A 13,927-nucleotide genomic window follows, 5' to 3' on the forward strand; every position below is an offset into this window, starting at 1 on the left:
CTATATTTCATTTTCCTATTAATTGAATTTGGCAATATATTAGGCTTCATTTTTGAAGAAGTTTTGGACCACAGAGAGGTCCAACCATGGCAGGGGAGGAACACTGGTGTGGGTGTTATTGATGGGGGGCATATAGTTGGGAGGGAGTTCTCTAGGGCATGAAATAAAAATGTTCTGATACATGTTGGGTATTTTCATAATAGTTTCAGTTACAAACAACAACTGAGGGAGTACTGAGTTCCTACTCAGGAGAGCTCTGTCACATTCCCCAATGGAACAGCAAAAATTCCCCAAGTGCGATGGCAAAGACCAACAAAGAAGGATAGTCCAACAATGAGCCCTTGATACTGATGACTATGCTTATGAACCTGTGTGCCTGAAATATGAACTAGGCCCAGAGCTATAGGGTGCCTAAGAGTTATCTCCTGAGAGCATCCATGTTGCTCAAATGTGGCCACTCTCTAAGCCAAATTCAGCATTTAAATGCATTACCTTCCCTCCAGTATGGGACATGACTCTGGGGATGAGCCTCCATGGTGCCAAGGGATTACTACCAAGCATCAGCTGGTGACGTAACTGAAAAAAACCTTGAATAAAAGGGTCAACTCAGACCAGCAGAATATCTCAGCCTGCATGTAGGATCATGTGTTAAAAACTGCTTTTTGACCTTGAATAAAAGGGGGAAATGGCAAAGACAAATCAGTTGATATGGCTAAGAGTCTTCCAAAAAGAATCGGGAGGTCTCAGAGGGGTCACACTTACACACACCTCAGCAGGACCCCAGAGACAGCCAAAGTAGATACAACCCCAGGTAGTGGTTCTCCTGAGGGCTATGGAGACCCACGGGTTCTATGGTCATGGTAGGAATTCAGTGCCATGTCAGTTGGCCCCACTTTGGAATTTGTGTTCCTGAGTGTGATGGAGTTGGACTCAGATGTGACCTTTCTACACATGCCTCTTCTGTCACTTTTACTGAATCTGTGGTTGGCAGTAGGGTTGGTGTATACTCAGAAGACTTGACTCTCCAGACTGTCCATGTGCCAGCTGGGCCCTGAGCCTCAGCAGAGTTGCAACTCCCACACTCTGGTTCATTGGACTCTCCCTGGTTAGCTTACAGGGAGGTGAAGATGGTCAACCACCATATCAGGGAACCAAGAGTGCCAACAACTGCAAGCAGGAGAGTTATATCCATCATCCATGTGGAATCTAAGCCCCCTCTTGATACAGAGGTGGAGTGGACATCACCATCCCAGGATCCACAAGATGGAGAAATAAAATATGGATTAGAGTGGACTTACTGGTATTCTCCATGGAACTATTGTGACTAGTAATGGAAGAAATTGTAGCATTGATGTGGAAAGTGGCCACAGTAGTTGCTGAGGGCAGGGAGAAGGAAGAAGAGATGTGATATGGGAGCATTTTCAGGACTTGGAGTTGTCCTAAATGATATTGCAGGGACAGATACTGGACCTTATATATCCTGCCATAACCCAGTGAATGTACTTGGGGACAGTATAAACTACAATGTAAACTATTATCCATGTGGTGCAGCAGTGCTCCAAAATGTATTCACCAAATGCAATGAATGATGACACAATGATGAAAGAGGTTGTTGATGTGGGAAGAGTGGGGGATATATGGGAACCTCTTATATTTTCTAAATGTAACATTTTTTAAAAATAAAAATAAGGAGATCGTAAAACCAAAAAATAAAAAATAAAAATAAATTTTTAAAAAGAGTGCACTTGTAATTATAATTAGATAATAAAATTAAATACATAAAGCAGAGGAAAATGAGTGTAAAAAGGGAGGAAAGTTGTTATTTCTATGAGAACTTAGGTGAACGCTTTGGAAAAAAACTTAATAAAAGCAAGATAAGGCAAGGAAATAAAGAAATGATTCAGGCATGGATCTTATCTTCCTGGATTCACAGGATAGTAGAGGATTTAGCAAACACACTTTAACATAAAGTAGAAAGTGATGCATGCCTGAAGAAAATCACATCTAAATTTCTATAATTTTGAAGCAGAAGGATTAGCTTCCTAACATCTAGTTGGAATCAGATTTTATTTCTAAATCCTAACTAAACAGATTTATTTTCTATAATAAATGTAAAAAAGGTTAAAATGATACCCCAGCAAATAAATCCATGGGAACTTCTCTAATGTTGGAATATGGAGAACAGTTATTTTTAAATCTTATGTACATTTCCTATCTTATGATAAAACTTGAGGTCGGATGTAGCTGTAATTTACTGATATTTCAGTAAACCTACTAATACTAACAAATGTTCCTCAAGGATTTAGTGAGCATAGTTTACTGGCAAGTAAAGCTAATTTGGTTCCAAACTCAGCCCTACCACTCAGTCAGTGATCTTGAGCTCACGGCTAACCCTCTCTGACCCTCAGTGTTCTCCACTGTAAAACTAGAAATAATAACACTTACTTCATAAGGATGTTGTGAGAATTAAATGAAACAATTTGTGTAATTGCCTGGCTTGTGATAGTAGGATCTCTGCCATGAGGCAGTGTCCCATGGGTTTAATTAAAGCTTTGGCTCTCTGCCTCTCAGTGAACAAAAAACTTTGAGTGTCATAATTAATGGAAGAAGTTCCCTCCCTCCCCATAAAAAAAAAAAGAAGAAGAAAAGAAGAAAGAAAGAAAAATGGAATGTCAAAACCATACGCAGGACAGAAAGGAATGAGCTGGCATCCTTTTCAAACTCCTAGGCTTATGTTTTCCCCCTAAATTTACTCTTTGCTGGCTGCTTGAAAAGTGGCACAAAGCTGCCATCTAGTGTCTGAATGAGTGAAAACCCCTTTGTAGTTAAGAAAGGAAGCTAGGAATCCTCCCAAGGAGCATCTCTAAAAACTACCCCTTAGGGAAGTGGACTTGGCCCAGTGGTTAGGACATCTGCCTACCACATGGGAGGTCCACGGTTCAAACCCCGGGCCTCCTTGACGCGTGTGGCGCTGGCCCATGCGCAATGCTGATGCACGTGAGGAGTGCCGTGCCACACAGGGGTGTCCTCCACGTAGGGGAGCCCCACGCACAAGGAGTGCGCCCCATAAGGAGAGCCGCCCAGCGTGAAAGAAAGTGCAGCCTGCCCAGGAATGGTGCTGCACACACGGAGAGCTGACACAACAAGATGATGCAACAAAAAGAAACACAGATTCCCAGTGCCGCTGAAAAGGAAAGAAGCAGTCACAGAAGAACACACAGCAAATGGACATAGAGAGAAGACAACTGGGGGGGGGGAGGGGAGAGAAATAAATAAAAAATAAATCTTTAAAAAAAAAACCTACTCCTTAACACAAGGCTTGATTGACGCCAAGGGCCAATTCCTTTGTGGACAGAATCAAGGCTACTGACACAGACAAACATAGTCTTCCAATTCTCTTCAACTGTGTTCCCCACTTTCCCGGGTGGGGTCCATGCTCTTCTGTGATTTTAGCACCCTACACCCTGCCAAAACCTACTGTCAGCAAGCTGTCAGGTTGAAAAGAAACCGATTACATTGTTATTTTATTAAAACATACTAATGGGGAAGCAGATGTGCCTCAAGTGATAAGGCCTCCGCCTACCATATGGGAGGACCCGGGTTTGATCCCTGGAGCCTCCTGGTGAAAAAGAAGAAGGGAAAGCATGCTTGTGCGGCAAGCCAGTGCATGCACGACAAGCCAAGTGCCCAGGTGGTGAGCCGAGTGCCCACGCGAGTGCCCGTGTAGCAAGCTGAGTGCCCGTGTGGCGAGCCAAGTGCCCACGCAGTGAGCCGAGTACCGACACGAGCACCCGCATGGCGAGCTGAGTGCCCACATGAGTGCCCATGTGGTGAGTCAGTGCCTGCGTGGCGAGCCAGTGCCCGCATAGTGAGCCGAGTGCCCACGCAGCAAGTAAGTGCCTGCACGGTTAGCCGGTGCCCACGAAAGTGAGTCACGCAGCAAGATGATGACGCAACAAAAGAGAGGGGAAGCAAAAACAGTAGGGCGGGGGAGGGAGAAGGAGGAGAAGGGAAGGGGAGGGAGACAAGAAAAGAACATACTAAATGCAGAACCATTTCATAGGGGCGTTGCATCTTAATTTGATTTATTTGAATTTTATTTTATGGTGTTTTATTTTATTCTGTATTTGGTAAGAACACAATTCCTTCAGGCAGTGGCTATCAATTGGGCTTCTGTCTACCGTATGGGAGGACCCAGGTTCAATCCTGGTAAAGGTGTGCCCATGTGGAGAGCCAGGCCCACACGGTGAGCAATGCAGCGAGATGATGATGCAGCAAAAGAGAGATGAAGGGGAGAGTCAAGGTAAGAGGCAAAGAGAAACCTGGAACTGAGGCAGCGCAAGTGACAGGGAACCTCTCCCACATTGGAGGTCCATGGAATGGAATCCTGGTGAAACCCAGAGGAGAAAACAAGAGAAGACAAAATAAAAAAGAAAGACACAGAAGATCGCACAGCGAATGGACACAGACAGCAAAAACCGCAGGGTGGGGAGGGGAGGGGAGACAAAAAATTAAAATTAAATATCATCCAGAGGTCTTTTTAAAACACAGACTACTGGTTCCCATCCCTATAGCTTCCAAAAGGTGGGTTTCTAAAGAGTTCCCAGACGATGCTGATGCTGCTAGACAGAGGACTTCACTTTGGGAGCCACTGACCAATTTCTAATGAGAGAATTCCCTAGTAAAACATGGCTGACGAGGGAGATAACTTTTAAAGAAGCACCTTCGAAGGCTTTTCCTATGTTATCTCCCATATTTTCCAAATTCACCCTCTCTTTCCCTCTCCACTTTTCCACATCTCTTCCCTGCTCCTGCGCAGCCTTCTAGTGAGGTTTTTCTGCTTTCAGCCTTGCCCCTCTGTGATTGATTCTCCATTTAAAGTCAGTTATATTTCAAAAGCATGCCACCATCTAACCCCATGAAAGTCTTCGCAAGGATCTCAGGGCCCAATTCAACCATGTCTTTTTAAGACCCTTTTTCGCCCAGCCCCTGCTTCATGTCCAGCCCACTCTAGCTACCCCACACCTCACGCATGCTCTTTTTAGCCCAGTGGTTCTCAAAGTACAGTCCCCAAACCAGCAGCATTAGCATGCCCTAGGAAGTTTCTGGAACTGCAAACTCCCCGGCCTCACCCCAGATTTACTGAATCCGAAAGTCTTACGAGAAGGCCCAGAGGTCTGTATTTAACCAGCCTCTGGTTGATTCCGATGCACCTAAAGTCTAAGAACACTGCTCAGGCCATTCTCAACCATTTCTCAAGCACGCCACACCTTCCCGCTTGCTGCCACAGTTTTGGATGCATTCCTCCCAGAACACTCCAGCACTATACCCGTACCAAGATAGCTCCTCATCATTCTTCGGGTCTCAGCATTCCTATCCCTTCCTCCAGGAAAATTTCTCTGACCCCAGTCCAGGTTCTGAGCTTCTTTTGGAAATCCATAGCACCCTGCAGTATATAAGACATTGCCACAATGTAATGTAAGTTGAGTGTTCATATGTTCCAATCTCAGTCCAGAGGATGACTGGTTTACTATATGCACACTATCTCATATCTAGTCCAGAGTCCGGCACATAATAAGTTTTCAGTCTACGGTACATGAATGATTTGAGTATCACATAAGCAGCTGCCCTCTCCACTTGATCCCGTATTAAGAAATAAAAGAGATAACTAACCATACCCGTGAGCAATTTTTCTTCCAATTCAGAGAAGATATTTGGCCTTGGTAGGAGCTCACTGATTTCACAGTGTTAAGTAGCTCGGATATGAGTAAACAAATGTATCACTGTTTTAAGCAACCTTAAATTTAAAATGAAATATAATACTTTGTTCAATTCAACAAATACATTAAGGCCAGGCACTGTACTAGGAACATATTTAAGGAGCTCCAAATTTCTCATGTAAGATAAGTACACAAACAATTACAGCAGTGCCATGTGATCAAAGAGGTCGGAAAACAGTGTGGACAACTAGGTAAGACTTCAGAGAGGAAACTGAATTAAGCCTTGAAGAATGACTTGAAAGCAAGCTGTTCGACCGACAAGGAAAGAACAAAAGTATAATGTCATGAGCGTTACATGTCCCAGGGATAGCAAGAGGTCTGATGATAAAATACAGGGGAAAATAAATCAGCTCAAAAGCAGGCTGTCTCCAGGGGCGGGATTCGCGGTCCGCAGCTGCGCAGCACCCACGGCCTGGGGAGACGTCTAGCCTCAGTGCGAGGAGCCTACGCGCGAGCCACGAGCCGGTGGCAGGTGCGGGCGGCCGAGGGGGCCAAGAGCCCGGGCTGTGCTGGATGAGTTCACGGCGCCTGCAGAAAAGGTGGCGCTGCTGGAGCTGAGCCGCGGCGGCCTCAGGGCCTGTTGCGAGTAAAACTGGCCCCGGTCAGCCGCCTAGAAACCGCTGCCAGCTATCTGGCTGCTGCCTCATTGGTCGCAGGAGATGAGGCACAGCACCAGGAAAGACATTAAGGAATCTGAGTCTGAACTAGAAGGAAGAGAATGTTGTCCCAAAGCCATGCACTGCATTTTTGTTGGGGCACGGAGCCTGTTTCTGAGGAGCTTGATTCAGGATACCTGTGCTCACCTCTACATTTTGGACAACGGTCAAGGCTAGGAGTCACGTTAGCAGTTTGAAAAGCTCTTTAAAAAGAATGAGGGAAGTGTATGTGGCTCAAGTGACAGAGCCTCTGCATACCATACAGAGGACCCGGTTGGTTTGCTCCCTGGGGCCTCCTGGTGAAAAGGAAGAGAAAGCGTGCCTGCATGGGGAGTCAGTGCCTGTGTGGCTACTAGGGTGCTTGCGCAGTGAGCCAGTGCCCACACAAGTGAGTCACATAGCAAGATGACGCAACAAAAGAGACAAAGGCAGAGTCAGGGTGAAGCACAGCAGAAACCAGGAACTCAGGTGATGCAGCTGACCTGGAACCTCTCTCCACATCAAAGGTCCCCAGAATCAATTCCTAGAAGAGGAAAAATTAGAGGAGGAGACAAAAAGAGAAATAGACACACAGCGAATGGACACAGGCAGCAAAAACAGCAGGACGGTGGGGGGGGGGCGCAATAAAATAAATAAATAAACCTTTTTAAAAAATGAGAACCCACCCAGCAGTCAAAAAAAAAAATGAAAGGTGAAAAGGGAATTTTTTTTTTTTTAAGATTTATTTATTTATTTAATTTCCCCCCCTCCCCTGGTTGTCTGTTCTTGGTGTCTATTTGCTGCGTCTTGTTTCTTTGTCCGCTTCTGTTGTCGTCAGCGGCTCGGGAAGTGTGGGCGGCGCCATTCCTGGGCAGGCTGCTCTTTTCTTTTCACGCAGGGCGGCTCTCCTTACGGGGCGCACTCCTTGCACGTGGGACTCCCCCACGCGGGGGACACCCTTGCGTGGCACGGCACTCCTTGCGCACATCAGCACGGCGCATGGCCAGCTCCACACGGGTCAAGGAGGCCCGGGGTTTGAACCGCGGACCTCCCATGTGGTAGACGGACGCCCTAACCACTGGGCCAAAGTCCGCTACTGAAGCCCACACAGACAATTGTGCAATGGACTTGTTGATTTTGCCCATCTCCTTGAAAAAAGAACTTCTGACACTCACACAAAGTGAGGAAAATCTGTTTGAAAGAGGAGATGATGTGATTGAAATTAGAGATCTAAACAGTTTACATGGGATGTTGCCACAGGACTGAATATTTCCAGAGATGAAATTGTTTTGCAGGAAGAAGCAAGAAATGAAGAAGGGACTCCTTTTCTGAGCTTACAAAACAAATGGATACAGTATTTTCCAGTTCACCAGATGTACTTTTTGTTCCAATGAATGGCCTAACCCCAGTTGAAGAGGCTCTATCCAAAGAGAGCTTGTAACAGAAGGAGATTTTCTCATTCTGAAGAAAGACATACCAAGAAGCCATTTTCTTTGGAAAATGTTCAAGAGGAGGAGCTTTTACATAATGGTAAGACATCAGCTGGAGGTATAATCATTGACCTGATTCCTCTACTGATTCTGAAAATTTAAAGCCAGATATAAAAGACATTACTGAGGAAATGGAATACAGCATCCTCATAAACTGTTTTAAAACCATGAAAGGTGATTAGGGGGTTTGGGCCATCTACCGAATCATTGTTGCTCTTAGGGGAAATTGAAAAAGAAAAGAAAAGGTTTCAAGAACACAGAGAATTTCCAGCTAGTACTATGTATCCAGAGACCAACAAAACCAAAAATAAAAGCATTTGTAGCAGAATAAATGAGCTTACAATAGATTCTACTCCAAAGAAAACATAAATCACTCACAGCAAAATATGGAAGGAAAATATTCTCCTTTACTATTCAGAGTAGGATCAAAACCATGTACCTAATTGCAAAATTAATACCTTCAGAACAGTGCCAATAGAGCAAAAACAAGAAATTTAGGGTTCAACCCAGAACTAATCTGGAACATAGACTTTGAAACGAATGGCCTTTCACTGTCTATTTCCCCTTCAAGCACCAGATTTTGTTTCAAGGGGAGCTGTGAGACAACAGCCCAGAAGTCCAGATTTTCCTGAAAATGGTTTGCAGCAGCAAGAAGAACTCTTGCTTCCAAATAATATGAAATCAGCCTGTTAAAAAACATTCATAATGTTGTAGCTCTCCTCAAAGTCAAACTGTCCACGCCTTTCTTCACCTATGCCGCTGTCCCACCTGCTAACTTCAGTTACTGACGCAAGGTTAGCAGGACCATCTGATCATATTGATTCCTCAGTTACAGGGGTTCAAAGATTTCGAGATACTCTAAAAGCACCCTACAAGTGGAATTTAAAAATGAACGAGGGAGAACAGATTTGAAACACATTGTTATAAATGGGAGCAACACTGCAATTATCCATGGTCTGAAAAAGTTCTTTTCTTGTCCTGGAATTAGAATTGCAGTTGAATATTTCTGGAAGCTTGGTAACAGAAACATCACCGCGTTTGACCCTCAGTGGAGAACAAGGCATGAGCCTAATGTTACAGAATAGCATTTCTTAACTCAGCTCCAGGAGTTATTATCTTTAACTCCTGCACAGATGGTCTTCTAAGAAAGAACTGCTTCTCACGATGACAGGTTTCTACTACACTTAGCGGACAAAACTGGTGGCATGATTGTAATAGATGATAACTTCTGTGAATTCGTGACTGAGTCAGTCTCTTGGAGAGAAATTATTACAAGAATAATGTTTCAGTAAACATTTGTGGGAGACATATTCATGATTCCTGATGATCCTCTGGAAAGAAGTAGGCCTCGATTAGAAAAATTTCTTCAGAAGAAAGCCTTCTTTAGAGATATGTACCCCTACTCAAGGCCTTTCCAAATGTGGATGTGTTTGACCCCAACTTCAGAGTCCCTGGTGTCCAGGCAGTCAGCACCAGCCACCAGCCTCTGGCCTGGATTCAGGGGGCCCCTCCAAGCCTATGGCTTCCTCAGCAGCCCCACTTCCCACTCCTGCTGAGCCTTCCCAATGTCCAACAGAATCTGCCCATGCCAGCACAGAGATCTTCCCTGACTCAAGCAAAGACTGAAGATTGGCCAGATGTTGGTGGCACACCCATTAATGAAGGACCTGAATGAGCTCTCTGCCATGTTGTTGCACTAAAGATCATGTCAAACTTATACTCTAGAATAAAACAACAATATTGTTGGACTGTGTTGCCACAAGTATTTAAAAAATGTCCCAACTATTTTTGGGCAAGTACTGTCCAAGGACTTAATACAGTAAACTCCAAGAAGGACTTTTCCTTCAATATGTTGTTGATATACTCAAAGCCACTAAAACCCAAGAAGCCCCACATTGTGGTTAGGCTCAAAATTGAAGAGAGGCTGGGCTGTCCTCACTTGGGTTCCTAGGATGGCAGGATAGACAGACACTAGGCTGGAAGGAAAAGAAGTTTTATTGGCCAGAAGAAGGCAGGAGAGCTAATCAATCTCAAATCTGCCTCCCTTTCAAGGGGTTTTTTCACAGGTTTTATATGGGTTTGAGACAAAGACTTAATCAGTGGTATGATTTGAAACAAAATTAATCATAAATACCACATTTCTTTGAAGGGGTTGGGGAGATTTTCTAGTTTTCTGCTCTGGTTAACATGCAGGATAAATATTGTACCAGGTACTTCTAAGCTGCATGGTTATAAGACTAGAGAGATTTTCTTTACAAAGAAAGAGAAGTAAAAAAGATTTAGTTAATATTAAACTCAACAAGGTTACATGCTCCTCTATAGAAACTTTATGCCTATTCTAAGGTGCTTGCTAGGTTAGAGGTACATTGGGTCCTTTTCAAGCTACATAGTTCCACCACAGGCTTTGAAACACCCTGGTTTTATATTAACTTAGGTCAGGCCATGATGAGATAGTGAGGCAACATACAAACTTATGTAGTATATGTGACATTTAATTCACCAACTCAAGTGTACACGAAATTTCACATTTATTGATTTCCTTTAAATCCAGTTCTGCCATTATTGTAGTTCTGTTTCCTTCTCTAGAGTAACATGGGAATCTAACCGGCTCACAAGGGCCGGGGGGGGGGGTGGGGGGGTGGGACGGGGAATGCAAGTCTTCTAATTTTCAGTCCATTGCGATTGCTGCCACAATCTCCATTGCCTGTTTCTCCATGGCTCCATGTCTTAAGGCAGACAGCTCCACTGCTACCATGTCAGTGGGGCCCAAGGGTCTTTGCCTAGGCAAATAAATCTTGATTTCAGGTTCCCTGGGGGCACCCTGGCAGTTTTCTCTAAGGTTTTGCTGCTCTCTAAGGTGGGAGCCAGAGCTGCCGCCAAGATTCAGTCACATTGCATGCTGGCTTCTTATCATCCAGGGAGGGGCCAGTGCTTCCCTAATCTTGCCTCTGAAAGTCCCTGTCACATATCCAGAGTATGAATCACTTCATTCTTTTATGTCAGTTTTCTATTATGTGAAACTCTCGAGTCATGCAAAAAAATTAAAGGCATGCTTGGACTTCCTTTCAGCATGCTCAAGTGAATACATGTTTACTGCCAACCCCTTCCAATACCCACAAAAACAACAGTAAATATATATATACACACACACACACACACACACAAATTATATATATATATTTTTTTTGGAAATTGGAAAGTAGAAAGAGGAATGGTGACTAATTTACCAACCAGCACGGAGAAAGCATAAAATATGACTTCCAGCACAAAGGTTTGCCAAAAAAAGAAAAAAAGAAAACCTGTCCAGTCAAAAATAATAATATCAATAAAAGAAAGGAAAGGAGGGAGGGAGAGAGGGAGAAAAGTGAAAAAAAGAAAAGGAAAGGAAAAGCCCACAGGAACTGTAGGCTCCAGGTATGTCAGAAAAGAGGGTGCAACATGGGTGATCATTTGAAAATGTGTATAAGAAGCAGTTAAGGAAAGTAGATATGAATCAACAGAGCATCCGCCTACCATATAGGATGTCCAAGGGTTCGATACACAGGGCCTCCTGACTCGTGTGGTGAGCTGGCCCACGTGCAGTGCTGCTGTGTGCAAGGAGTGCTGGCCCACACAGGGATGTTCCCATGTAAGGAGTGGCCCTTGTGCAAGAAGAGCCACCCCGCGTGAAACCACAGCCCACCCAGGAGTGGTGCCACACAGAGCTGACACAGCAAGACGACACAACAAAAAGAGACACAGACCCACAGTGCCGCCTAATGAGAATACAAGCAGACACAGAAAAACACACAGCAGTGGACACAGAGAGCAGACAATGGGGGGAGGGGGAGAGAAATAAATAAATATATCTTTTAAAAAAGAAGTAGTTAAGCCCCCAGATCATTCCCATCCCCACATAAAAACAACCAGGCAGTTACTCTTCCTCACCCCAACAGAAGACTATAGAGGTGGCAGACTTGGCCCAGTGGTTAGGGCGACCGTCTACTACATGGGAGGTCCGCGGTTCAAACCCCGGGCCTCCTTGATCCGTGTGGAGCTGGCCCACGCACAGTGCTGATGCACGCAAGGAGTGCTGTGCCACGCAGGGGTGTCCCCCATGTAGAGGAGCCCCACAGGCAAGGAGTGCGCCCCATAAGGAGAGCTGCCAGGTGGGAACGAAAGTGCAGCCTGCCCAGGAATGGCGCCACACACACAGAGAGCTGATACAAGATGACACAACAGAAAGAAACACAGATTCCCATGCTGCTGACAACAGAAGTGGACAAAGACAATGCAGCAAATAGACACAGAGAACAGAAAACCCTGGGTCGGGGGGTGGGGGGAGAAATAAATAAATAAATAAATCTTTAAAAAAAAAAAAGAAGAAGAAGACTCTACAGGATTTATTCTCTGAAGACACTCAACCAGAGAGACCCTGGACTCTGGAATTCCAGGCACCCTTCTGAAAACAGATAACTTAAGACGTCACCCCTTCCCCTACCTCACTCCCAGAACATTGTCAGCTTAAACTTACAAAAATGCAGACAGAGTAGTAGATAATCCCAAGGTGGAGAAAATGAACCCCCTTTCAAGGAGTTCTACAGATAATTATCTTTGTGAAATAGATGACATCACCAATACAGCAGAAGTAATCATACTCAATCACCTTGGCATTAATTGACATTTTGGACCAAATAATTCTTTGTTGTGGGAGGCTGTCCTGTGCATTGTAAGATGTTTAACAACATTCTTGGCCTCTCTCCACTAAATGGCTGCAGCACTGTCCCGAGTAATGATGAACAAAAATTTCCCCAGACATTGTTAAATGTCCCCTGTGGGAGCAAAATCACCCTTGGCTGAGAATTTCTGCTCTGTGGGAAGATCCACCAGTCAACAATCCACTGACATATACACATACACACAGTTTCCATCAGATTTGTACTCACTCACTCTGACAGATGAACAGTTAGCAAAATTTCCAAAGTAAATACAGAGATTAAAGCAGAGGGAGTAGGTGTAGCTCAGTGATTGAGCACCTGCTTCCCATGTACAAAGTTCTGGGTTCAATCCCTGATGCCTCCTTAAAAAAAAAAAAACCTCTCAAGAAGAAGAGACATTGAAGGAAGCACTTTTGCATGTATTTGACATTTTCCGTAATTAAACATACTAATAAAAAAAAGTAAAAACATAGAGTCAATTGCAAGAAGCAGTTAAGATGTTGAGGGATTTTGTCTCTGAAGAACGAAATTGAAAATTTAAAAGAGAAGAAGTTCCTTTTCTTTTGGGAATTGGGGCATCAGGGATTCACTGAAGAATCTATGTTTGAAAATAATCATAAATACCTGGAAGTACTTGAGAAAGGTGTAGATAAGACATGGGAGATACTCTTGGCAGAATTTATTATGTTCAGGTGAGATGAAACATGCAAGTCAGGAAAGCTCCAAGCATATTGGGAGAGTAGGGCATGGAATCAATTTCCCTGGAGCAGAAACAGCTAAGCCTGGGAAAGAGTTAGTTTCCTCAGAGAATATGAGGGATAATCTTCAAGTTCATGTCAAAATATCATTCTCAGAGTCTACTGTAAATCTAAAATATTTTAAAAGATGGAGATGTCAACTCAGTATTTGGGATTAAGTGTCTGTGGGATTCCAGTCTTGCAGAAAGAATTAATGTGTTAATATCCAAGCCCTTAAGAAACTACCAAAGTGAAGAGTAGCAATTTAGGAAGTCCTAGTTACCTGAGGATAATTGATAACAGAAAAATTAAATCTACCTAAAAGGGGAATATTATTTCATGCTAAATAGTGAAGAAAAATATTATAGAGATATTCATATTGAAAAGACAACCACGTATTATGAAATAAGCTTATCTTGTACTGAAAGTATTTTATAATTGCAATTATTTTCCAATTTTTACAACAAACTCAAAGTGAATTGAGGATTGATTTTCATTTATTTTGGGCATGCTTCTTTTTTTAATTGAGATATACTCATCCAATACAATCCATCTAAAATGTATATTCAGGGAAGCAGACTTGGCCCA

The 13,927-nt window shown here is 43.7% G+C and overlaps 1 pseudogene; it reads left to right on the forward strand.

Annotated features, from left to right (window-relative positions):
• Positions 1 to 6,841: 6,841 nt before the first annotated feature.
• On the forward strand, positions 6,842 to 9,605 carry LOC101422051 (NEDD4-binding protein 1 pseudogene; annotated as a pseudogene).
• The last annotated feature ends 4,322 nt before the right edge of the window (positions 9,606 to 13,927 follow it).

This window comes from Dasypus novemcinctus, chromosome 2 (genome assembly GCF_030445035.2).
Source record: "Dasypus novemcinctus isolate mDasNov1 chromosome 2, mDasNov1.1.hap2, whole genome shotgun sequence".
Classification (NCBI taxonomy): Eukaryota; Metazoa; Chordata; class Mammalia; order Cingulata; family Dasypodidae; genus Dasypus; species Dasypus novemcinctus.